This window comes from Delphinapterus leucas, chromosome 16, assembly GCF_059928025.1.
Source record: "Delphinapterus leucas isolate spDelLeu-1000000601 "Yukka" chromosome 16, BTC_Dleu_Yukka2, whole genome shotgun sequence".
Lineage (NCBI taxonomy): Eukaryota > Metazoa > Chordata > Mammalia > Artiodactyla > Monodontidae > Delphinapterus > Delphinapterus leucas.
The window spans coordinates 32624204-32649354 of record NC_143144.1 but is presented as its reverse complement, the minus strand read 5'-3'; the positions used below and the strand labels follow the sequence as shown (position 1 = coordinate 32649354).

Sequence of the window (25151 nt, the reverse complement as noted above, 5' to 3'; positions counted from 1 at the left end):
GTAATTCCAATCCACCTCCTCAGAACTCAATCCAGGAGGGATCCCGGGGTGGAGTGTGGCCCCTGCTCCTGGGGCTGAGAGGGTGCTGAGAAAAGGCTGTGAGACCCCGGCTGGGTCCCTCCAGGAGGAGTGGGCACCCTGATAGACCCCCCTCAGAGCACAGGGCTGCAGCACTGTTGCTCAATTTATTTTCACAGGAGCTGCTCTTAATAGAATTACATTCCATTTATTAGATACAAGGACCTAAGATGTGGCTGTGTTATATCAGGTGAATTCGGAAGGTCCACCCCTGCCACACACACACCACACACACTCTCTCTCTCTCACACACACACACACACACACACACCACATTTCCTGCAGCTCCGCGCTGCTGCTGACTGGGGCTCTGCATGCTGTGGGTAACACATTTAGCTCGATAAAATATAATATACGACGGGATCATATTTAACAAGGAAAACAGGGCCCGAATGGACAGAGGAGTAGTGTGGCTGGGTTACCATGGAAACCCCGGGTTCAGAATTTCCTGACTCCTAGGAGATTACATTTTCAACCTTAATGCTATATTAACATAAGCTTTGGCACTTAATGTCTCTGTTTTTCCCCCGCCCCCCTCCCCCTTGCTTACAGGCAAAAGAAAGCATCATCAGAGATGAGCCAGGGAGGAGGAGAAAGGCTTCACTTCATGAAAGCCTGAACAGCATCCAGCAGAAACCCGCTGCAGCACCCTGACGATGTGCTCTGCAGTTTTCAGAGTGTGTTGCATCCATTATCTCCCGTGACCTGCAGACAGGCTCGAGAAGCAGGCTGATGTGAGGTCACCAAGCCCCGCGCGTGCGGCCCCTCAAATGCCTCTCGCGTCCGTTCCTTCTTCTCCGTTGCTCCGCCACTGCCCTTTGTATATCTCTTGGGGATATTGCAATAGCCTCTCATGGTCTCGTGCTCCCAGCCCGTGCCCTCTCGTCCGCTCTTGCTGTCTGAGTGATCTTTTTGTACCGCAAATTTTTTCATCCTGCGGTTGGTGTCATAGCCTCCAACAGCCCCACAAGCTATAGACTAAAGTCTCAACTCCCGTGCATTCAAGGACTGCTACCTCTCTCTACAAGCCCCTTTCCTTGGAGTTTCCACCATAACCCCACCGTCCAGTCTTTGGAGGTGATGCTGTGATTTCTGAATACACCAAGTTCTTCCAGGGGCCGTGCCGCTGCTTGGGTCATGAGCTCAGGCTGGACCTCTGGCCTCTCTCATCCTGCTGACCAGCTCTTATGCTTCTTTAACACCAGCTCAGCATCACCCACTTCAGGGGTCCCCTGCCCACCTGGCTGCCAGTGTTACCAGAAGGCTTATACCGAAGGCTGTTGTATTTCTCACCACCTGATGGTCCCCTGGGTCCTTCCTGCACCAGCCTCCTCCACCACGTTGGGAGCTCGTCAGGCCTACGAGTCATGCCCCCTCACTGCCTTATGCCCTCCACCCAGCGTGGTTCTGGCACCTTGTAGGGACTCAAGTGGCACTGGAGAAATCGAGTTTACAGGTGAGAACACTGAGGCTCAGAGTGGTCAGATGGGTCGAATGCCACTTGTCTGGGAAGCAGCCCAGTTGGTGTCCCTCTCCTGTCATTACCCCTCCCTGCCCCTCTGCCTGCTCTGGCATCTCCGCACCATCTACAGAGGACTAACCATCTCTGTTTCTAGGGCTACACCTGTCTTTCCTCTGCAAAACCCTCACTTCCTTCCTCATGTTTTCTCCACCAGCTGCCCAAGAGCCTTGGACCAGCAGGGCCATTGGCAAGCCAAGGCCTGGAAGAATGAGGCTCACAGATCACCGGAGACACTTTGATTCATGGAAAAACCCGTGACTCTTCCTTCCCAGGAGATTCACCATTCTTCCAAAAAATGAGGTTCTCAAAGGTTTCAAGTTTTACAGTAAGGATCCAGGGAGCCATAGTGAAGACCAGAATCTATATTCCCACAAGCTGGGACATTACTTGGAATAAGGATCTTGGCAGACGTAATTATTGTAAGAATCTTGAGACGAGCTTATCCTGGAGGAGGGTGGACCCTCAATCCAATGGCAAGTGTCCTTACCAGAGACAGAAAGGAGAAGACGTACAGACACATGAGAGAAGGCCTTGTGAAGATTCCCGTGAAGACAAAGACAGAGGTTAGAGTGAGGGTCCATAAGCCAAAGGATGCCAGGGATTGCTGACAATCACAGAAGCTAGGAGAGGGACCTAGAATGGATTTTCTCTCAGAGCTTCCAGAAGGAACCAATCCTGCTGACACTTCTGGCCTCTAGAACTGTCAGAGAATAAAGTTCTCTTACTTCAAGCCACCCGACTGTTGTCATTTGTTACCTAGGCAGCCCTAGGAAGTGAATACAATTGTACAGTGTAAGAATACAGGGGAAGCCCACCAAGGCCGTAAGGGACCAACAGGTCAGGGGGCCCTTGGTCCTTACCGTCATGTGTGGGTTCACCACTCTCCTTCTCACCCTGGCAGCTCTCAGCCCCTCGGTCTCTCTGCTCTGACTTCCAGCTGCCACCAGCCCACCAATTCCCCCTCCTCTGTGTACCTCCATCTCAGGCCCACACGTGGGGGCTTTGCTTTGCTGGAGGCTCTCTGCAGCCTGAGCTGCGTCCGTCTGCTTGTTGGTCTTTCCAAGTTTTACGTATACCGACCAGCCAACTCTCTCACTACATTCAAAGTATCCAAGAGAGGTGATCTGGTGGCTTAGCTCACCACATGATCTCCAAAGGGCAAAGCTTTCACCCCAGGCCACCTCACAGGCAGCGGCCCTCTGCCCTGCTCCTTCAGCTGCGGCTAGGGAGGCCGGCCATGTGTTCCCATCTGCGTAGGGAGGCTCCAGGAGGGCAGGACAGATGACTGGAGATAGGTTGGTGGCACCTTCACTGCTGAGACTGAACTTCCTATAGAACTGAATAATATGCAGTAGGGAGAGGAAAGGGAAGAGGCACTTTTTTCAGATGTCAGAAGGAAAGTGTCATCAACAGAAGCTTTTGAAAAGTCAACACTGCAACCCGCTTGCCTCCCTCACTGGAGGATGCACTGCTCAGGAGAGTTCAGTGCTCTGGGTCGGTGTGACAGCAGCTGGTGATGGAAGGGGTGGGCAGGGAGAGGCTGGGCAGGAGGAGAGGGCTGCCAGGGCCCTGGCCCAGCTGGGGGTCAGCCTGTATGCCCTGGGTGTTTGCAGAGGGTCTGCGACGATGGCTCTAGTGCGTTGGGCTGTTTTACTATAATCCTACTCCCTGAATGCTTCCTGTGTGCAGCCCTGTGGTGAAGACACCGTCCAGAAGTCCTCTCATTCTCTCTCCCTCAGGCCCCAGGAGTAGGCGTCGGGGTTGAGTTGTACAGCTCAGAGACCACAGGTGTGAACGCCCAAGGTCACAGGATACGTAAGTGATGGAGTCAGGATTTGAGCTCAGTCAGAGGGGGCTAGACACGCGGCGGCCAAACGTAGTATGGAGAGGATCCTGCGGGGCAGGAAAAATAGCTATAAAGGATGTTATGGGGACAACTGGTGACATCTGAATATGGAATCCAGATCAGAAAATAGTTTTGTATGGATGTTAAATTCCTGATTTTCATACCTATACTATGGAAATGTAGGAGAAGTTTTTGTTCCTAAGAAATACACACTTAGTGTTTAAGAATAATAGGGAACAGTGTCCCCAGTGTCCCCATCTTAAATAGATGGGGGTGGGGTGGGGAGGGAGAGAGAGAGAGAGAATAATAAAGTGACTGAGACAAATGTGGCAACTGGAGAACCTGGTGAAGGATGTGCAGGGGATCCTTGACTGTTCATGTCAAAATTAAAACTGTAAAACAGAAAACTCCAAAGTCCTGGCCTTTTAAATTTTGTTAAAGCTGCTCTATTGAGGTATACTTTCCATATGATGAATTGCCTGCATTTAAATGCGGTGATAAGCTTGACATATGTATACACCCATGACGCCATCACCACCACCAAGAAAATGAACATACCCATCACCCTGAAAAGCCCCCTCCTGTTCCTTTGTCACAATTCCCTACCAGCCCTTCTCAGCCCCAGCCCAGCCCCAGGGAACAGTTTACTATAGGTTGGTTTGCATTTCCTAGAATTTTATATAAATAGTAGTAGTAGTATGTACTCTTTTTTGCCTGGCTTCTCTCACTCATATTTGCTTTGAGATTCATCCATGTTATAGCATGCACTGATAGTTCATTCCTTTTTAGGGCTGAGTAGTATTTCATCTGATGAATATACTACAGTTGGTTTATACATTCCGATGTTGATGGACGCTCGGGTTGTTTCCAGTTTTTGGCAGTCATGAATCAAGCTTCCATGATTTGCGTACAGGTCTTTGTGTGGACGTTGCTTTCATTTCAGCAGAATGCCTAGATCATATGGTAGGTATGTGTTAACTGTTTAAGAAACTTCCCAAAGTGGCTCTACCCCCAGAAGTGTGAGAGGGTTCCAGTTTCTCCATGGACTGACTTGGCATTTCCAGTCTTTTTCATTAGAGCCCTTCCAATGGACTTGCAGTGATGTCTCATTGTGCTTTTCACTGGCATTTTCCTAATGACCAGCAGTGTTGATGTTATCACCCTGCCGTTCCCTTTCCTGCTTCTCTGGGGCGCTGTGCACTTCTGGGTGAAGAGGCATATGCAGTGAGCCTGGGAAGCTCAGGGACTGACCCTGCAGCTTAGAGGTGAACACTCAAGTCCCCAACAGAGAACGCGCAAGTGGATGGGCCCAGGATGAAGACTGGAGGGCCACGTGAGGGCCCAGGGCACTTGCAGACCAAGGTATGGGCCCCGTGGCTCCGACTGGCAGAGACAACCCTTCGGACAGGGTATCCACTCGCTCAGCAGCCAATCCTGGAGCTTTTCCATAGGTCTTCAGTACGTAGGATGCATCAGGTCCTAACCCTCAGACTTGATTTGTTTGCTTAACAATCGAAGTTCCTCCCCAGTGTTCAGTTCTGTGACCAGTATTAGTCTTTGATGGGCTCCGGTTGTTGGCAGCTTTCGGAGTAGTTGACAAAATGCCAAAACTCTTTACGGATGATCTTTGAGGCCCTTCTTGATCAAGTTCCTAAATTTAGTTTCTCCCACCCCATCCTTCCACACCCACCCAAGCCCGTGTTCCAGATCTTACAAACGTCCCAGTGTCCCAGACTTGCCAGCTCCTTCCCGCCTCCCCGCCTTAATCTTCCCATGTGCTCTCCCTCTCTTGGACGATGGAGACTTTCTCAGCCAGCCGCAACACCAAGCCTCCCTTGTCGCCCTCCTCACCCTCACAGGAAGCCTTTATCAGGGTCAGCTCTGTCTGAACTTGCATCCGTACGCAGTTTACGGGGGCTTCGGGGGGCTGTGAGCTCCTGAAGGGTAGGATGCTGTTGCACAGCCCCCATCTTAGCACGGAAGGTTCCTAGTCAGCTAGTCCCCAGCGGAATCCAGTGCATCTCTGTGCTACACCTTCCCCTCGTGCATGTGGGAACTAGGACTTGTCACTGCCACCACCTCACGTGGCTCACAAATCACTCCAAATGCCGGAAGTGGCACCTGCCACATTCTGAAAAGTTAAGTGCCTTTGCCACCTTGCCCACCCTTACCTGGAACAGCCATTATCCTCGTGTGAACACATAGCCCAGGAGTTTAAACACTAAAACCAATTAGTTTCTCGGGGTGCATCACCTTAAACACGCCAAACTCGAGATGTGAGCTGGTCCTAGAAGCCTTCCTTCCTCCTTCCTTCATTTTTTCTTTTTCTTGTTCTGGCAGCACTAACCCATCCGTACTTCCACGACAGATCTATTCCCACTAGAAATGCCGTGAAACCTTTCAAATAAAATATTTAACGTGTGGATCTGGTAATTTTACGTTGCGAGTTATGAAACCTTTATTTAGGTCCCACCTTTTATTAAACCTCCGGGTTCTTCTTTGGTCTCCAATGACATTACGTTGCATCAGAACTAGACGGTTTTTACAGGGGTTTGTATTATTTGTTGTGACTCGGTAATGCTAGTGTTTAAATTTTGAGTCCTTTTACTGTTGATTAAACCTCTAAAGACGACAGCAGAATTTCCGCTTCGCTGCTAGAAGAAAAGAAAACAGAGCGGTTTGTACCGAGGAGATCACTTGAAGAATGTGCGGGAAGGTTGCTGCATTTATGAATAAAGCGAGGCATTATCATTTTTAATAGGAATTCAACAGCTAGAGGGAGAAGTCGGGCAACGCTGTGATCAGTGCAAAGGAAAACAATCTAACAATTTTAATTAACTGTATTTTAATAGCTTTAGTTATAATTGAATAATTTAAATACCAAGGGAAACAGTTAAATCTCCTAAAAGCCTTTTTTTATTTACATTTTAAATACAGTTCACAGTGAAGAGATGATAGTATGTGTGCTGGGGAAACACCGGGATGACTCCAGCAGCTGGGCGAGCCTGCAAGAGGTAGGATGGAGCCCGAGTGGTCCTGGGCCGGGGGTTGGCATGCCCTGCAGAGATGGCCCCCAGAAAGGACCAGGGGCAGAAGTGAGCAGGGAGGTCTTTCCTGCCGCCCAGGGCCTGCAGCACGTCTGGTGTCACAACCCCCCAGCTAGTGGGGCCTAGAGTGAATCTTGATATTCATTCAACGTTCAGGCGATATTTATTGCGCGCCTACAGTAACAACCACCACGGCAGTAATAAAATAGTAGAAATAACAGCTGACACTTACTGAGAGCTTCCTGAATGTCTGGGGCTGGCAATAATGGCAAGTGAGAGAGACAGAGGTGGTCCCTACCCTCCTGGAGTCTTTCAACTTGAGGGAGAGACAGACAATAAACAAGTGAATTACCAAATAAACAAGATAACTATGAATTCTGATAAGAAGCCTAAAGGAAACGAAACAGGATGTTAAAATAGAGGATACTAGGATGGTGGGGATAATTTAGATAAGGTGGGCAGAGATGGTCCTTCCCTGGAGTTGATACTTAAGTAAAGACTTTGAGAAGATCGGGGTAGGGGCTGGTACCGAAGCCCAAGGCAGTCAGAGCTTTCCTGCCAGATAGAGCAGCATATGCAAAGGGCCTGGGGTAGGGAAAGACTTTTAGAGTGTTCAAGAGGAACTGTGAGGAATCGGCAGTAGCTAGACCATTGGGAGGAGAGGAAGGTGACGCAAGGTGGGGTGAAGAACTGGCCAGGGCACATGGCACAGGCAATCACTGGAAGGTTTAAGCAGTGGAATGATGACATTCGATTAGTGATTCTAAAAAATCTCATTGCTGTTTTCCTAAGCCTTGTGCTGGGGTGTGACCTCCTCCCTCCCTCACTCCTGTGGGCCTGCCCAGGCACTACAACCGGGCCCTTCCCTGGACTGTGGTTGCAAAGAGAGTCCCCCACCACCCATATTCTACCCCACTTCTGCACTGTGCCTGTAGCCCTGCCCCTCAGCCAGCCCCTGTGTCAGCATTCCTAATACTCCAGTTCCCAAACACACCCCATCTAAGAGCTGTCTTTATTCCACCTCCCTCGCTGATGGGAGCCCAATGTGGAACTGAACAGACTCCTCCCAACTGCTGCCAACCCCAAAACCATGGAGCTGTGGCCCCCCCAAACTCCCCAAATCACTACTAGCTGAAGATTCCTGCTACTGCATGGCCACCCTTGGCTGGGGCCACTGTGTATAAACAACAGCTACCCCTTTGGAAGACCAGCCACTGCCCACTCAAGGCCCCTTCCTTTCTTCTCACCAGCCTGCTGAGAAAGCCCCCTCATGCCCTGCAGCCAAGTCCTTCTGAGGCATGAGCATTTCCATCAGTGCTAACAAGGAATCCTGGGCCAGGAAAACATCTGCCATCCGCAAAGACGGGACGATGGTGAGATGCACTCTGCGGGGAGTGGCTGGGGTCACAGCAGAGGCTGCTAATGGACAGTGTTTTGGGGTTGCCATCCCCTTCCATTAAGAGCTGGGCACTCCCGCAGCTCCAGGCCATCCTACATGCCAGTGCCCTCTCCTGCTGGGGGAACGCTGGGCTGGTTCACTAATGGGACCCCCAGCCAGCTCAGAGAACAGCAGGGGAAAGTCCCTGGCCGAGCAATCCATTTCTTCCTCCTGGGAACCTCACTAGCTTCTCTGAGGGCTCGATGCAGGAGGGACCAGCTCAGACTCCAGGCAAAAGCAGCAGGCTGCCCTGATAGGTCTGGATCATGAGTTTATTCACGAAATGAAGCAGAGAATATTCATGCTGGAGGGGAGGGGGCAGGCTGTGTGGGGCGACGAAGAACTGTGTGGACATGGAGTCAAGCAGGACTGAGCATAATAGTGAGAACAAAATCACGCGTGTGCTGAGTGTGGATGGCGCTCTGTATACTCTCATTCCAGCCTCGGGGTGCAGCACCCCTTGAGCTGAGCCCCATAATCCCTGCTTCACGAAGAGGAAATGAACAGCAGAAGGTGTGGCAAATTGTGGAAGTCACCCAGCTAGTGGATGGATGGAGGACCTGCTGGGCTGTGCCCTTGTTCTTAACCGCGATGCTGTCAGCTCGCTCTGATCCCGGCCCTGGTCGGACACTCGCTGGCCGGGGTCGCCCAGCAGCGTGGTCCACACCACGCTCTCCCCCATCTGCCCTACAAACAGTTATCCAGTGTCTCCTCTGTGCCTCTCGTCGATCTCATATACAGAAGAAACTGATGCTGGGAGACATGAGTTCCTACAGAAATGCACACAGTTATTCATGTCCTGAAACGTGAGCTACGGTCTACAAAGCCCCATGTCTCCCCGACTCAGGGATGCTCTTTAGTGATGGCTGCTGCGGTGGGCTTGGGTGCTGGCCCTCCTGGTTCACGGCAGGGCTGCTGGGCTCTGTCCAGAACAGGTCCACAGCCCAGAGATCACGACCTGGCGGCGGTGTCTCACATGCCACACGGCTGAGGGGTGCCCAGACGGGTGACCCAGCAGGGACAGCCCAAGGAGCCCTTCTTTGCTCCAGGGTCCTGGAGTACCAGGTTGAACACGGAGCATGACCATGTCCTGCTCCAGCCCCCCATGCAAGGGGGCTGTCCCTTGGAGGAGCCCCTGTCCTGCACTAAGTAAAGCTGAAGGAGGGAAGGGGAGAGCTGGCCTGGGCAGAGGGGCCAGGAGGAGAAGGAAGACCCAGATCAGTGGATGGCAAAGCCGGGGGCGGGGTCAGCAGTATGGGACTCTCGTGATCTGTGCTGGGTGTCCAGGTCTCCCCCGCAGGAAAGGAGGACTTTCTCCTCCAGCTGCTGGGAAGGTTTTCAGCTGAGAGGGTTCCATGGTCAGCCCTCTTTAGGAGTCAGCTGACTGAAGAGAGTTGCACTGTCAAGGTCACACCCCCAACCCCAGCAGCCCACGTCCACTGACTGCCACGTGGAGGTGGAGAGGCCCAGCCCTTACGCCTAAACGCAGGACCGCTGTGGAAAGCCGCCAGCTTCAGCGCTCTCCCATGGGGCAGCTGAGGGCTTGCCCTGACTTCATTGCAGCCTGATTCTCCCTCGGCCCATGCCTGCTTTCTGCCCTTCTTCCACAGGTGTGGATCCCAGGAACATCCCACACTAATCTCCTGCTCAGAGCCTGCTTCCCAGGGGACCCAACATGCAACAGCCACTGACCTAAATGTAACACATATTCAGTAAATCTGCATCTAGTCCTGTCATGGACCAGACATACGCGGGCACCGGGGACAGGTGTACAGACGGAACATCTTGTGTGGGCTCCCGTCCGTGGGCTCTCCGTCTGGGGAACCAGACGGGTAAGCACATCTTAGTGTAAAGTGTGTTGGGTGCCATCACAGGGGTTTGCACCTGGAGGGTCTATCCAGGGCCACTCGAGTTTCCCTGCGCGCATTCCCGGTGTCCTAGAATTGAAAGGTAGGAAGAGGCCAGCCTCCCTCTGAGGCTTGACTCCCCCCGCCCCCGCCCCCGTAGTCGGCCTGCCTGGCCTCGCACACACATCTTCAGTGACAGGAGCTTCTGGGTCCCGAGAAGCTCTGCGTAAGTGCAATGCGCTTATGCAGAGTCTGTCCCTGCCTCCCCACACTGGTTTTGCTCTCGCCCTGAGGACTTCCAGGAAAACTCCATTCTGGGGATGCTGAGTGAATCAGGGACTTCCTGGCAGGGTAGGAGAGGCCCAGCACACACAGCAGGAGGGAGGGACTCCAGGCTGCACAGGCCCACAGAGAAGAGTGTCTCCTGCTGGTGGGCGTGTGCGCTGCGTCTCCCGCCTGAGCCTGGTTTCCCCTCCAGCCTTGGAGTGTGTTCTCCCATTCAGAGCAAGTGCTCCGAGGATAAAGCGTCATCTGGGAAATGCTGCAGGCCTTCTCAGTGCCTGGATCACTCCAGTGTGCACCGGGAACCACGAGAGCAGAGCAGAGCATGAAGCATCTCCCCAAACTTCTTCTTCTTTTCCTTTGTTTTTTTTGCAGGACATCTCTCAGGGCCAATGTTGTAGAGAACATGCTTTGAAGAAATGCTGCCTTTAGAAATTTCCAGAGCTGCTCCTGCTCTTACTCCAAAGGGAAGGAGGAATTCCATCCTGGTGGAGGCTCGCAGCAGAATTGGGGGTGGGGGAGGCAGTGGTATCAGCGAGTGGAGGAGAGGGGGGCGGGCAAGAAGCAGGGTGCCCCCTGTGTCACCTTCCCCAGAGCTGGGGGCGACCGCGAGAGGCTGCCTGGCGGGCCACGGCAAGAAGCCTGGGGAGGCTTGGGTGGCATCCACGAGTCCCCGTCTCTGACAAACACCGTGCTGCAGGCTGACAAAACAAACGCAAGTGCGTACCGGCTGTCCTACTCTCTGCCAGTTCAGATGCTCAGACACCAGGCTCTGGCTTCCATCCTCCCTGACATCTGAATCATGGCAAGGCAGGAGGCAGGGCCCAGCCGGCTTCGGAGCAGGGAAATGATAAACAGATGTCAGAGGACAAAGGGGCAGGATGTGCTGGGAGGTTTGTGGCACATCAGGCCTGCTTGCAACAGCCCTTCTCCCTGGGGAACGAAGAGGGCGGCGAGGGCACGACACAGAGAAACCGGTGGCAGAGGGGTTAAAGCCACCGGCTTTGAAGCCTCGCAGGCTGGGCATGATCCCGGCTCCACCACTTGCTCACCGTGTGACCTTGGATGAGTTATTTAACCTCATGTGTCAAGTAGGGAAAATAATCGTTCTTCACTCAGAGCGTGGCTTTGGGTGGATTAAATAAGATGATGCATGAAAAGGACTTAGCGGGATGCCTGGCACACCCCCCTCAACAAATTTAGTTGTTAACGCTGCTGCTGCTTGGGAAATGGGTCCTGCAAAATGAAACGTTTATTTATCCAGCAAGTACAGACTGTGCTCTGCTTGGCGCCAGGTGCCAGGGCAAAACCCCAGATGGGCCCTGACCCTGGCTTTACAGAGCTGACGGGCAGGGAGAGACTGTGCTAAGAAGACACTGTTGGCCGCAAAGTGACGTCTAGACCCAGAGCCCTCTGGGCGGTTCCTAAAATGAGAAGGCTGTGAAAGCGGCAGTGTGCAGGAAGCACCGAACTGTGTCAGGGCCTGGCAACGTCATCAGCTAGTGGCAGTGTCCTCCCCCGAGCTGCCTCTGTCAGGTAGGCTCTTACTCAGCCTTCAAAGTCCAGCCCAAATGGCCCTTTTTCCAGGCAGCCTTTCCCCAACAGCCAGAGGCCTCCTAGCACTTGATGCATGTCTTGATTGTGGCACTTGCCAACTTCTGGTGGTGCAAATGTTTATTCTTTACTTGGCTGTGTCTCTTTTTCGACTAGTGGGTACGTGTGGGTAGGAAATATTCAGGGAGCGGTAGGTACATAGTGATGCTTAGTGGTGTGACTTCTGGAATCAATCACATGTGGGTTGATATCCTTGGATGCACCAGATTTTGTGACCTTGGGTGAATTAACATCTCTAAGTGTCTGTCCCTTTATCTATAAAACCGAGCAAAACATATAGATCTCCTGGAGCTGTTATGAGGCTAAAAAAGAGACACTAGCCACAAAGGGCTCAGCACAGAGCCTGACGCACAGGAATCACTGGGTACACTCGTTAGCATGATTGTGTTTCCATCTTTGTGTCCATCTAGACTTACCCCGATACTTGGCCCATTGTAGGTGCTCTACAAGTGGTTATCAAATGGTTAGTTCTGCGGAGCACGGATTCTCAATAGCCAGTTTCTTTCCCATCTGAACTGTTTTTGTGCAGAGGAAATATCAAGGTGTATGATGTCAAGGCAGTTAAGTAATGCAGCCAGCTGTGTAAACATCTGGAAGTAGTAGAGACACAGCCCCAGAGCAAAAGCAGGGATCAGTGTGTCCAGACGTCTCGATGAGGCTTCTAAACTGTAACCTGCGAGGAGCCAGCTAGGAGAGGCAGGCAGTGCTCTGATCAGAAATTCGAGCGTGCATTCTTTCCTCTTCAGGCTCTGAGGGCCAAGGAGGACAAGAAAGAAGGCCACTGTGCCTGGTGTGACTTTGTAAAGTGGATGTGAGGTTTAGGAGAATGCTGCTAATGACATGTTAGCAGCAGCTGGAAACAACTTGTCAGATTCACAGGGAATTGCCTCTTCTCACTCTTTCCCCCATGGCAGGGAGTGGACGTGGCCATGCCCTGAGTCCAGATCCCCCAGAGCAAAGGGGTGGGTTTGGAAGTCTGGAGTATAGGGTTCCAGACTGGGAATCCCTGACCTGCTTTCTCCTTAGAAGTGACGATTCATGACCCAGAGAGACCACTGGGGAAAGGTTCTGCAGGAACTTCTAGCCCAATGTTCAAGCTCTCGACAAAGGGATTGAAGCTCAGAGAGTGATGCTGCACAGCCAAGGTCACACAGCTGTGAAGGGAAAGATTCAGAACTAGAGGCCAAGCTTCCTGACTCCAACTCCATGCTGGTTTCCCCATGACCCAGTTTCCCTCTCTCATTATTTAAAATGATTTTAATATCATTTACTGTTTCTTTTTTATATCTAATTACAAAAGTAACATTGTAAGAAATGTGGAAAACACTCAGAAGCACAAAATAAAATTGTTAACAAAATCTCTGGCTGGATCTAATCACTGGTTCTCTGTCTGCAAGCGCACACACACACACACACACACACACACACACACACACACAGTGTCCAGCTCCTTTGGTAAACTTTCTCTCTTTTCTTTACAATCCCTTGACAGATGTGGTCTACGGTTTCCTGGGACCAGATATTGTAACCTGCATGTTCAGAACACAGGGCAATGGGGGAACCTGGATTCTGTTTGCCTCTCGTGAACTATGGAGTCTCCTCCGAACCTCCTTTTTCTCGTCTATAAAATGGCTTATCACATATACCTTCGAGTAAGTCAAATAAGAGCAAAGATATGCAATTGCTTTTATAAAATATAAAGCACGTTGTTCAAACAATGAATGAACCGTGATGGTGGCAATGCTAGTGCTTGGGGAGGGTGGAGCTGGACTCTGCTCCAGGGCAGCTTCCTTCTTCTTCCCCAAGTCCAACTCCAGCTCTCAGGCCAGCCCCTCTCCCACTCCACCCCCATGACAGCCCCCCAAATGAGGCCCCCACTCCAGAACCCTCCAAGGCTGGATGAACAGGCTGGGTGGGCACTAGAGGCGGCCATGGGGAGCAGGATGGGCCTGCAGGGGAGACAGGCAGCTCTCCCGCCTCGGATGTCCTTCCTTTGCTGGACCCCAAAGGCTGCCATGCTTATCTCTCAGATGCACGAAACCAAACATCTTGGGGTAGTAAACGCTGTCCAGCCAATACGCCAACGATTTCTCCTACAATTTCCCCAGTCTCTTCAACCTGAGTGGGGGGGATTTTCATACCTATTTTCATACCAGCCGGGGAAATGGAGGCCTCTGGCACACGTTACAGAAATGTTTGCCTTTGAAAAGGAAGCTCTCAAGAGCCCCAGGGAACCGAGATGGAGCTTCGGCGGCTACGTCTGTGCTGTTGCTAGTTAGGGGACTGCAGGGTCCTGGGGGCGTCCTGTCTTCCTCAATCCTGTGGCAGGCATGTGGGGCCTGGAACTGGACTTTATTGTCAACTGCCTCTCCTCCTCGTCTGCTGGGGCGGGACAGAGATGGATGACACGCAGTCATTCCCCTGGGCACCAGCAGAGAGACCAGGAACAGAGGCTGGCACTGGTTCACACCAGCTGAGCACAAAGGTGGTCCAGCCTTGGGATTCCACCGATGCCCATCTCTGTGGGTCACCACACCGGCCCTCAGCCGGCGGGCTGGTGTAGGTGCCTGAGAACAGGAAGTTGTGGCCTACCCTTAGGACAGTCCTGGCATGTGCTGGCCGCATCTCATTCAGCATCTCAACTGAATCTGGACTTCAAGGGACAGAGGCGCGTGGGTGTAGGCGCCGTTAGGAGAGGAACTCTCCCCCTGAAGTCCCCTTGTCTTAGTGACAGCCTCCTCCTTGTATGTTAGACAGGCAGATCCCAGTTCCAGCTTTACCCCCTTATACCCTGACAGAGAGCTTGGACAGATGTCTGAACCCTCTTTGCACCCCAATTTGCTTATCTGAAAAGTGGGCACGATAACAAGGCCCACTTTGCCTCCCCGACGGAAACAAATGAAGGACTATTTAAAACTGTTTAAGTGTACAGGGCTTTTACCATGGGACTGACCGGAGATGTCTTCTGGCTGAAATTGCAGGGGACCCGAGGGCCCAGGGTGAAGAACCCAACAGTGACACCACCCCCAACCTCATGGATGGCAGTCTTGGCTTTACCCAAGAGAAACTCAGAATCGGCACCGCCAGGGAGCCAGGTCCAGACCCTGGTCCTACCGCTCCATCCCACTGAGAGCATCCCTACCGAGAGCGCGTGATCTCTGCATGCACCTCCTGCTTCTGGCACGGCCTGCTGTCTCCCGGGGCTTCCTGGCACCGCTCCACGGGCCCCATCAGCTTTGGGCTCAAGGAGTGCGCGAGTCTTTAGCTCCCCGTGACCTCTCCCTGTGGAAGGTGCCTTTGAATTTGGCCAGCCCACGTGGGCCATGGCTGGGGAGGTCTGCGGGTGGCAGGGGGCTTTGGAACCCATGTTCAGCGTAAGCTTCTGAGCTCAGTGTGCCCAGGTCAGCCCAGGGAGGAATCCTCTGGCCCAGGCATTGTTATCTTCTCTGTCAGAAAACAGGTGGTTCTAAACACCCAGCTCCGGGGAACTGATGGAATCCTAACCCCGGCCCTTTAATGGGCCTTGTCGAGCAGACCCTGATGCAGCGGTGATAAGGAAGGCCTCGCTGCTGGGGACAGCACCGGGAACCAGCCAACAGCTCCTATTTTCTGTCCTCCCGGCATTCAGTGGCGTTCAGTGGCTTCCATTTATCAGGTGGATGTAATCTCCTCACATAGAGGCCAATCCTGCTCTTGCTGGAGTTCCTTACGATAACTGCTTCCCCAGGAGGCAAAGGGGCATTTCCCTTCCCAGCAAGAGATGCCATCTGCATGCAGGTTTGCACGAAGCCACTTACTTCCGGTGACAGAGGCTGCTGGTTGCTTTCCACGACATCCATTCTCCCTCTTCTCCTTGCCAACAACATGTATTCAGGGCAGCAATGGCTCCAGCTAAAGTACTACTATTTCCAGCTTTCCCTGGGGCTGAAGGGGACCATGTACTGACTAGGTTCTGACCAGTGAGGCATGAGCAGAAGTCGTATGGTAACTTTGGGAAGTCTCTTAAAAGGCATAGGGCACATCCTACTCCTTCCTTTTCTAGAATGGGGATGTGATGCCTGGAGCTGCAGCACCTTTTGTGGGTCTCAAGGTAACCTACACAATAGGAGCCAGGTGCTAGGCTCCTATCATGGGTCAGCAATATTGAAGATTTAGTCCTTCACGCGTAGGAAACACTATACCAACCCCGGACTGCCTGCCTATGGACTTCTTTATAGAAAATCTAATAAGCTACCATTCTGTTTAAAGCACTATGGTGGGTTTTCTGTCACATACTGCTAAATCTAATCCTAACAGATACACTTTGACTCCAAAGTCTGACAACACCACATTGCTTTATTCACTTACTAATTCTCTGAGGTATTTTTTTAGTCACTCAGCAAACATTCTCTGTGCTGGGCAGCGTGCTGGGTGTTAAGAGCCTAGAGATGAATGAAACCTAGCCTTATGCTTCCCGAGAGCCCCCAGTGCAGTTGTGACTCTCCTCTGCTCAACAGTGGAGAGTCAGTGGCTCCCCTTTGCCTTGGGCACCATGCGACGCAGAGCCCCCTGCCCCTCCTCCCTCCGTGCTGGACCACTTGGCTGGTGGTGTAGCCTAGAAGTGAGAGCAAGGGCTGTGGAGTCAGACATTCCTGGGCTGAGATCAGATATTGCCTTTCACTAGCTGTGGGGCCCTGACACGATCCTAGAAGGTGGTCACCTGTTTCCTCGCCCTCACACAAGACTAGAGAATTTGGTGAAATAACGTGTGCATGACACGTAGCACAATTCTCTATACAGGTGTCTCCCACTATCCAAAAGTAGAGTGCTCCTATATCCTGTGAAACCTTTCATAAGCCGCAATGGCAGAGAGTAAAGAAGCAGTTACCTTAGGACACCTCTTGCTAGCGGATGCACAGGACAGATGGAGACGAAGCACAGATGCTCACAGACACAGTTCAAAGCTCTGGCAGCTCGGTGCTGAGATGCTGAGTGTAGTTTTGGGGAAGGAGGAGGGCAGTGCCACTCTTGCTGCCCAGGGTGCCTGCTGCCTCTGTAATGGCTCAGCTCCCTGCAATACAATTGCTGAACGCTACTGGTGCTTTACGCCTTTTCTCATAAAAGCTAAAATCCTCTCTGAATTTCTTTTGTGAAAGTAGGTACTAACGTAGGTCTTTCGCAAAGTGAAGTGATGTAAAGCAAACTTTTGAAAAGTGGGGCATACCTGTAATCCATCATATTTTTGTTGTCACTCTTCATTTAATTCACCCTGTCACTTCATGATGGCCGTTTCTGAAGCAGTTGCTTTGTTCCACTGCTACAGCCTCCCCAGTGTCCCCTCCTCCCCCTCTTTCCCCAGAGGCCCATCTCCCCACTTTGCCTGATGCCTAGGCTCTCGGAACCCTGAGCCCACCTGCCTCGGTCTTCCCAGTGTTCACAGAGGCTGAGGTCAGTGCGTCCCTAGCCAGCCCATTCTTGCTTAATCCCACTTGCCCCACTTCATGGGTATTGCTTTTTATGGGCTGAGGTCCACGGGAGTCAAGACCATGCCCTTGTTTGTTTCTTTCTCTTCAGTAGTAACTGGTACTTAGAAAATGCTTGCTGACTGCATGGAGGGATGGATGGATAGATAGATAAACAGATGAGTGAGTGGATAAATGCACTGAAGAGCTAGCCATAGTCAGTGAGGTAAGCACTGCAACAATGAATGTACAAAGTGCTATGGGAAGAAGAGGGGGTTCTAGCTCATCTAGGTAAGGGAGAGGGGAGGGGCAGGACATCTGTGCTGAATCTCAGTGGGTGGGTGGGAGTCTCCAGGGTGGGCGGGGGCCTTTATGTGGGCATTTACCCGTACAAAGTCATACAGTGAACGGGGTGACCTGCGATTTGTTGCACTAATCCCACAGGCTGGGCGCTTTCCACAGAAATCAAGCCTAAAAGTCCCAATGTCCCTTCTTAAGACTCTAACCCATAGATAGGACTAGAACATGCCCCAGTCCTTCCCCTTGGATGAACACTCATGAAATGTTATCAGGAAGAGGCCAAAGGCTGGTTTCAGGGCCACTGAGAAGGAGGAGGGAATCACCTTGAACATGCCAAATGTCCTGGGGTCAGACATGCATGACCTCTGAGCCCCTCCCAATGACCAAGGGAAGATAGTAGCTTACTGCTCTGATGCAGGCGTGGAAACCGGGGCTAGGAGCTTTAAGTCACCTTCCCAATCAGAGCCTGGAACCTTGGATTTGGGGGCCAAGAGCCCCCCTCCTTCAGGTTCCCCCGGCTCCCTGGGGCATTACAGGAGCAGCCAGAGAGACTCACTCCAGAGCCAGCTGGGTGGGAGAGGGTCCTGGTAGTAGAATGGGAGGGGCAGCTGGCTGCAGCAAGAAAAATAGCACACGTGCTGGTGAGCGTAAGGGGAAGTGTTTGAATCGTTCCATTCACTCACCCATTCACTCCTTCACTTATTCATCCATCATCCAGTCATTCAAACACATTTTTCAATTGCCTTTTAGGTACTAGGCACTATTCTCGATGCCATGGGGAACAAAACAGGCAGGATCTCTATATCCTGGAGTGTATGTTACAGAGTGGGGAGACAGAAAACAAATTACATAAGCCAAATGACAGCAGGGGGAGACCAGTGAAAGGGAAAAGACTAAATCTGGTATAGGCTAGGGTGACTAAATGTAGACAGGGCCAGGGAAGTCTCAAGGAGATAAGGATGCTGAGCTGGAAAGGTTTGGGGGGAGAATTCCAGGCAGAGGGCCCAGAGGGCTGGACTGGTATCGGAGTTGGGCTCCCGGAATGAATGCCCAGGGGAGCCACCACCCAGGGCCAGAGGAGCACGGAGTCCAGAGAGCTGTGTTAGAGATAGCTGGTGAGAAATCGCCCACCACCCAGCACTGGCCTCTGTGGAGAGGCTGGCTGGGGGCGTGTGGCTGAGACATGGAGGTCTGAGTGGGACCTCCTATTTCGGTCACCCTGACAACCAAAATTTGGTATGGATATTTGCTCCACTGCGCCTAGGGAGAGAGAAAGTTAGCAGGCTCGGTGGGGGCAGACCCTGGCTCAAACCACTCACCATAGCAGAGGCCATGGTTTGTCTCCCCCTTCTCTGCTTGGTAATGCGACCCCCAACTTTTCTCGGGGCACCTGGCCACCACATGAAAGGCCACATTCCCCAGCCTCCCTTGATGCTTAATGAAGATCTCGTCAACGAGATGTAAGTGGAAGTGCGGTGTAGCCACTTCCAGGACCTTCCTGAAAAGACAGTGCGGTCCCGGCCCTTTGCTTCCTCTTTGACCTGGCGTTCTCTTCTCCCTTCCTGTAAGCTGGTGTCTGGGCATGTTGGCTGGCATGGTACCAGTCTTCTGGGACCTTGAAGTGGTCTTAGGAGTGGAGACCACACACGGTAGAGCAACAGGACGGGAGGAGCACTGATGGAAAGAAACCCGCGGCATGAACTCCAGACTTCCCGCAACCCAACTGTGACTCAAAAGAGAAATAAGCGTCTATCTTATGAAGGGGCTAATACTGTATCTAATAATAGCCTTGCTTGATCAGCAAAACTTCACAGCTACCCAGGGAGGAAAGGCACATACCAGTTCACGCCAGCCCCAAGGACACAGGGTATGGGGTGCCCAGGATGGAGGGATGGCTGGTCTCGAGGGACCACAGCCTCCCTCAGTCCCTGTGCAGCAAGAGGTGCACAAGAGGCCAGGTGGAGATGTGGATCCTTTATCACGGTGAGTACACGGAAGTCTGAGATATCATGCTACCATGGTGGGACGTTCAGCTATTATGGTAGCTTGTGGGTACTGACAAGGATTCTCTCTTTGACCAAATCTCAGCCAGGCTCCCCTGAGTCCTCTTGTGGAGTACACCTTAACCTTGGACTATAAAGACCTGAACAGACACTAACATAGTTTCTAACAGCTCAGGGCCACATCCCTAGGATGATGCTGGCCCCTCTTAAAGTGTCTGAATGGGAAAACTCAAGGCTGCAGAAAGAACTGACTGTTCCAGCCGTCACCTGAAGAGAGGGCCCACCTCCCAGCCTCCATGGGATGGGAGGAGCCTAATCTCCATAAGGCCAGTAAGCCAACCCTGAGGGTTTCATGTGGACCAACACCTCCTTCCCGCTTTTTGTAATTCTTTACTTCTCTGCCTCTCCTGAGCCCCCTGCTCACCCCCCTCCCTATTTCCTGGTTCTCCCTTTAAAACGCCCAGTCACCTCTGTACAAAAATGAGCTCCGTTCACCCTGGACTTTTCTCCCTCTTGCGATAGTTATCACTGATTAAAATCTGTCCTGACCACACGAACTAGTGCCTGGCTCTGCTTATCTTTAGCAGTGCCAAACAGAGACTAGAAGACCATGGGTTCATCTGTCAGACCTGGGGCTCTGGGCGGTGGCTCTGCACGCCCAGTCAGTGTTGGTGTATCCGCTGGGCCACGGCTGTGCGTGTGGTGGTGAGGTGGGTGTGGCGGGCTTTGGCTGGCTCCCTGCCGAGTCCAGACACTCCCAGGTGTGGTCACAGAGCAGGGACTTGGCCCTGAGGATAGGTTTTCTAGGAAGGCCCGGTGCACTCACATTTGTCACACCGCGTGCCCTGATAGTACCACTCCATGAAGGTGAAAGGCTGAACTGCTGGGTGGGTATCGTTCCGTTGCCAGAGGGGACGTTTCTCGCTGGAGAGATGGCGTGACCCCCGCAGCTCCTTCCCGCTAAGGGCGTGACCCCCATCCTCCCGCCCCTGTTTGCTCTGTCTGGCCTAACACTCCAGCAACTCCCACTCCAGGCTCTGTTTTTCTTTACTTTGCTGTAAATGTCAAAAACGTCAGTTTCATAAAAAGTCAGTTGGAGGTCTTTTTGACCTCTAGAGCTGGAAGACGGCACCAGCATCTAACCCTCCAGATCTGGGTTTTACTGCTCTGATGACCCCATAGTGGAATTTCCAGGGCAGTTCTGATCTCCTAATTCAAAAAGCCCATTGCACTCAATGTTTGGGCGTCCCAGAGCGCTCTCCTGCTTGCTGCGGACACACAGGATCAGCGCAGGTCTCTGTGTCTCCATCAGCGTGTTCCTCTTGCGGAGTCGCTGGATGTGGCTAACTGAATAGCAGGGAGCCACCCCTTCTGACCACCATCAGGGGTGTGAAAGCATCACGCCGCACAGTGTGTGCTGGCTGGTCGGCTCCCTCCTCTTCCCACGGTCCTGACCTCCCGGCATCATTCAGCTGTCACCCAGCTGGGAGGAGAGGAGACAGGGGGCGGAGCCGGGTTTCTCCGCTTCCTCCACAAGATCGACATATTGACCTAGAGGATTGCTGGCGCTTGGGTAGGGGTGGCCGTCCTGTGGCATTGTGGGGTGTTTGGCAGCACCCCTGGCCTCTGCCCACTAGAGGCAGGCAGCACTCTCCTCCCCTAGCTGTGACCCAAAATGTCTCTAGACTTTGCCCAACATCCATCCCCTGGAGGCAAAACGGCCTGGGGTTGAGAACCCCTGATCCAGGGAGAGAAAACAGAGCAAGAGGAGGTGAGACCAACCCACACCTCACCCCTTCCTCTTCAGCTGAAGGAGGACGTGCAGTCTGGTGGTGAAGAGCATGGTCTTTGGAGCTCTCTGCCCTCGCCCACAGCCTGTCTCCACCACATATTAGCCGTGTGTGTGTCCGTTGCTGTGTGCCCATAAAGTGACTTAATCTCTCTGTGCCTCGGTTTCTTCACCTAGACGTAGGGACTCCCTGGTAGTGGCCCCAGCACGCTCTGTGATAGTGGGGGGTGCTTGATGAGCACTGTACCAGGTTAGACGTAGAGGAGCATCTCTCCTAGGGAGGCTGTGCCTTGTATTCTTATACTCTGTGCCTCGGGATCAGGGTCTCCATCTTCACGATCTAGTCCTTGTACCCCTCTCCAGGGTCCTCTCTCACCAGCCCTTCTCCCCCAAGTGAACCACTCACAGCTCATGGGAGGCACTGAGCTCGCTCTTCCAGCCGCAGCCCTGCTCTTGGTGTCTGCCCCCCCGGCCAGGATTTCAGAGCCCCCTTCATCTCCTTCCTTACCCAGCCTACCCCTACTCAGGTTTCAGGAGCCACTTCCTCCAGGACTTCCTTCTGCCCTCCCAAGATAGGGTTAATTGCCTCTCTTAGCTTGTCCCCTTGCCCCTCATCCCCCCAACTAGCTCCTAGGTCAAGGGTTTGTAGGCACGTATTTGTTGGGGGAAATGATCTCGGGGCGGGGGGACTGGAAAGAGTGGAACAGGAAAGGAGAAGCCAGGAATGTTTCATTGAGCTGGTTACAGCTCTGAGCAACCTTCAGAAAAGTGCCTGAGAATTCTGATAGGATTGATAGAACACAGGAGTGTTTCTCCTGCAGCTTGCGTCCCCCATTGGTTGAGCTGCCCCAGGAGGTGTTGACCCCTCACTTACGTGTGCCTGTGTGGCTGGGCAGCTCACAGGTGCCCCAGTGGGTGGTGGCAGAGGCTCTGGGACAGGATGCAGGGGAGGCTTGGTGTTGTCAGGTCACATCTAAAGGCAGCCAATTGTTGTAGCAGTGGCCAGAGAGATGGGTGGGCCAAGGTGTGGGACGGGGCATGAACACACGTGATACATGTGCCTCTTCAGTCTCCTCCACTCCCCATCCCTCCCCTCCCCTGCTTACCCCGCCCCTCCACTCACCCCCTTGTACTACAATCCTCCATTTGTCTGCCTTGCCCCCTGGGAGATTGTGACTCTTGTGAGGCTGCAGAGCGAGAGCTGACACTTAAGACCCAAGAAGAGACTTCAGTGCCCAGGGTAGTGTCAGAAGACACCAGTTCTTGGGAATTCCCTGACGGCCCAGTGGTTAGGACTCCACACTTTCACTGCTGAGGGCATGGGTTCAATCCCTGGTTGGGGAACTAAGATTCCGCAAGTCACGCAGCGTGGCCAAAAAAAAAAAAAGAAGAAACCAGTTCTTAACACCCAGACCTTTAGGGGTGGCTGAAGCCTTTGAGAGCATCCTCCCAAAGATTCTGTTTCATAGACACAAGTACTGAGACTCTGCCTGAACCTCACAGCACCAGGGTTTGGGCACCCATCCTGACTCCTGGTCCAGTCTTTTGTCTCCTGTAGACACTATATATTGTGAGGCCAAGGACTGTTCTTAAAGAGATTTTGCAGATTGTTTTAGGTTGCATTTTCCCAAAAGTGGATGCTGATTCAAGGACATGGATGCCAGCGGTTTATCAGGGAGGTGATCTTGGGAGGCAGACATGATGGAGCAGGGGGAATGAGGTTAAGAAGGGGGAAAGCCATGGTTCAGGGGATTCAGTGAGGTCACTGCCATCGGCAGCAGGGCCCAGTTTCATCAAGGCTTCTGAGAAGCATAGAGGATGCCTCCGATCTATCCAAAGGAAAGCTGAGAAGCTGGGGCGTTTATCCACTGGCCACAAGCCCTGTTGATTTGAGGGTTGCCCCTGGGGACGGGAATTCCCTGCTCTTCTCTGTGTGCAGGTTGAGTGATCCCTGACAATGCTGGACAGAGGGACAGAATATAGAGAGTTGCTTGGCTGTCCTCGAGGGGACAGCGCTGGCGGTGGAGGGTGAGTCTGAGCATGCACAGGACTGCTCACGGGGCTGAAATCAAAGCTGGGTCTGTGGGATGCGATGCAGGCCCCTGGTGTCTGTTGCGTGCCTGGGGTCAGATACGAGCTTCACAGCCTATGCAAGAATTTTTACTAGGGGTCTCTCTAGTTGGACGTGGTGGATTGTTCTGGGTTCCTTACCTAAACTTTGGAAATCTGGTGTCACAGACACCCCGGCATTGCATGATGTTGGGCCCTGTCTGCTACGCCACGCCACTCTCTAATCAAAGCTTCCTGCATGCTCTGAGTTCGAGAAGGGCCATCAGACAGACAGCTTAGGAAACAAGCAGCAGAAAAACAGCTCAGGCTAACCCAGCCAACAGTGGATTTGCTGGAAGGATCTCGAGGACTCAATCACTGGGAAAGCTGAAAATGCACCAGAACCAAGAAAAGTGGACTTGGTTTGGGTCAGTACCTGCTCAGTGGTTGGATGAGTAGAGACTTAGTTACTATCTCATGAGATTCTAGACAGTGGAAAAGAACTAGTTCCTCAAAAGGAAATTGGCAAAAAGTTAAACATAAAGTTACTATATGACCCAGCAATTCCACTCCTAGGTATATACCTAAGAGAAATGTAGACATATATACACAAAGAAACTTGTATACACGTGATCACAGCAGCATTATTCACAGTAGCCGAAAAGTGGAAACAACCTAAATGGTCATTAACTGATAAGTGGATAAATAAAATGGGATATATTCATACCAAGGAATATTATTTGGCCATTAAAAGGAATGAAGTACTGATACGTGTTACAATATGGATGAACCTTGAAAATATGCTAAGCAAAGGAAGCCAGACACAAAATACCACATGCCGTATGAGTCCATTCATATGAAAGCCCAGGATGGGCAAATCTATAGAGACAGAAAGTAGATTAATGGTTTCCAAGGGCTAGAAGGGATGTTGAGATTGCGGGCGTCACAGTTAAGGGTTCAGGGTTTCTTTTTGGGGGTGATTAAAAGTTTCTAAAACGGATTATAGTGATGTTGCAGACCTCTAAATGTACCAGAAACCATTGAGTTGTACACTTGAAGTGGGTGAATTGTCTGGCTGGTGAATTATATCTCAATCAAGCTGCTTAAAAATGAAAGGAGGCCTGAGTCTCTTGTGTGAGTGTGACAGCTGTGCTCATTCATGGCTCTGCTCACTTTTCTGCATGGGTTTTATTCTGAAATAAAAGAAAACCAGGGTATGAGGGATCGCTGGATGCGGAAAGACCACAGAAGCCATTTCTCTTTCCCTGGGGCCATTTGCACGATGCATACAATTCTACCTATTTATACCTGTTCGTGCTGGGCATCAGAGAAGAACCCAAGGCCCAGCTCTTCAATAAAGCCCTCCCTCCAGTCCTTACAGGCTGAGGTCACAAGGTGCTAAAACCCAGGAGGAAGTCTCGACTCTCTCCCACGACAAGGAAACTGAGTGTCTCGATTGAGTGTCATTAGCCCCTCCCTTGTCCTGATGTGTAAGTTGCAGTGCTGGGCAGGGGTTGACTTTGGGGAGATTGGTGTCATGTTGGCCTACGGGAAGGAGTTGGACGTCTTGGTCAGGAGGTCCAGGAAAGATGACAGGTGTGAGTCGACACCTTGTCTGGGTCCTCTGTGGCCCTCAAGTGCAGCAGCATCACAAAGACTCTCCAATTACTGCTCCCCGCAGGGACCCCTGTCTGTCTACGGTTTAGTTCAGTGCCACTCAGGATGGTGGCTGGTCACTTTATCCGAAGAAATGTCCAAGGTCCAGAGCAACTCAGTGTCTTGTCTTAAACTTGCCCCTCATATGCGTCCCCCATGGGCATCCAAATCCAGATCCAGAAGGAATCTTATTCCTTCCATAAGAGGTGTTTGCAGCCTCTCTGCCACGCATGGCACAG

The 25151-nt window shown here is 52.1% G+C and overlaps 1 long non-coding RNA gene across 5 annotated transcripts in view; it reads left to right on the top strand.

The window, feature by feature from the left end:
• LOC111168492 (uncharacterized) overlaps window positions 1-2487 on the top strand; it is a 254501-nt gene extending 252014 nt beyond the window's left edge. For all 5 annotated transcript variants that reach the window (XR_016388086.1, XR_016388083.1, XR_016388084.1 and 2 more), the window contains 2 exons: window positions 631-1534; window positions 1755-2487. This is a non-coding gene — a long non-coding RNA (uncharacterized LOC111168492). The remainder of the gene's footprint in view (window positions 1-630; window positions 1535-1754) is intronic.
• Window positions 2488-25151: the final 22664 nt, after the last annotated feature.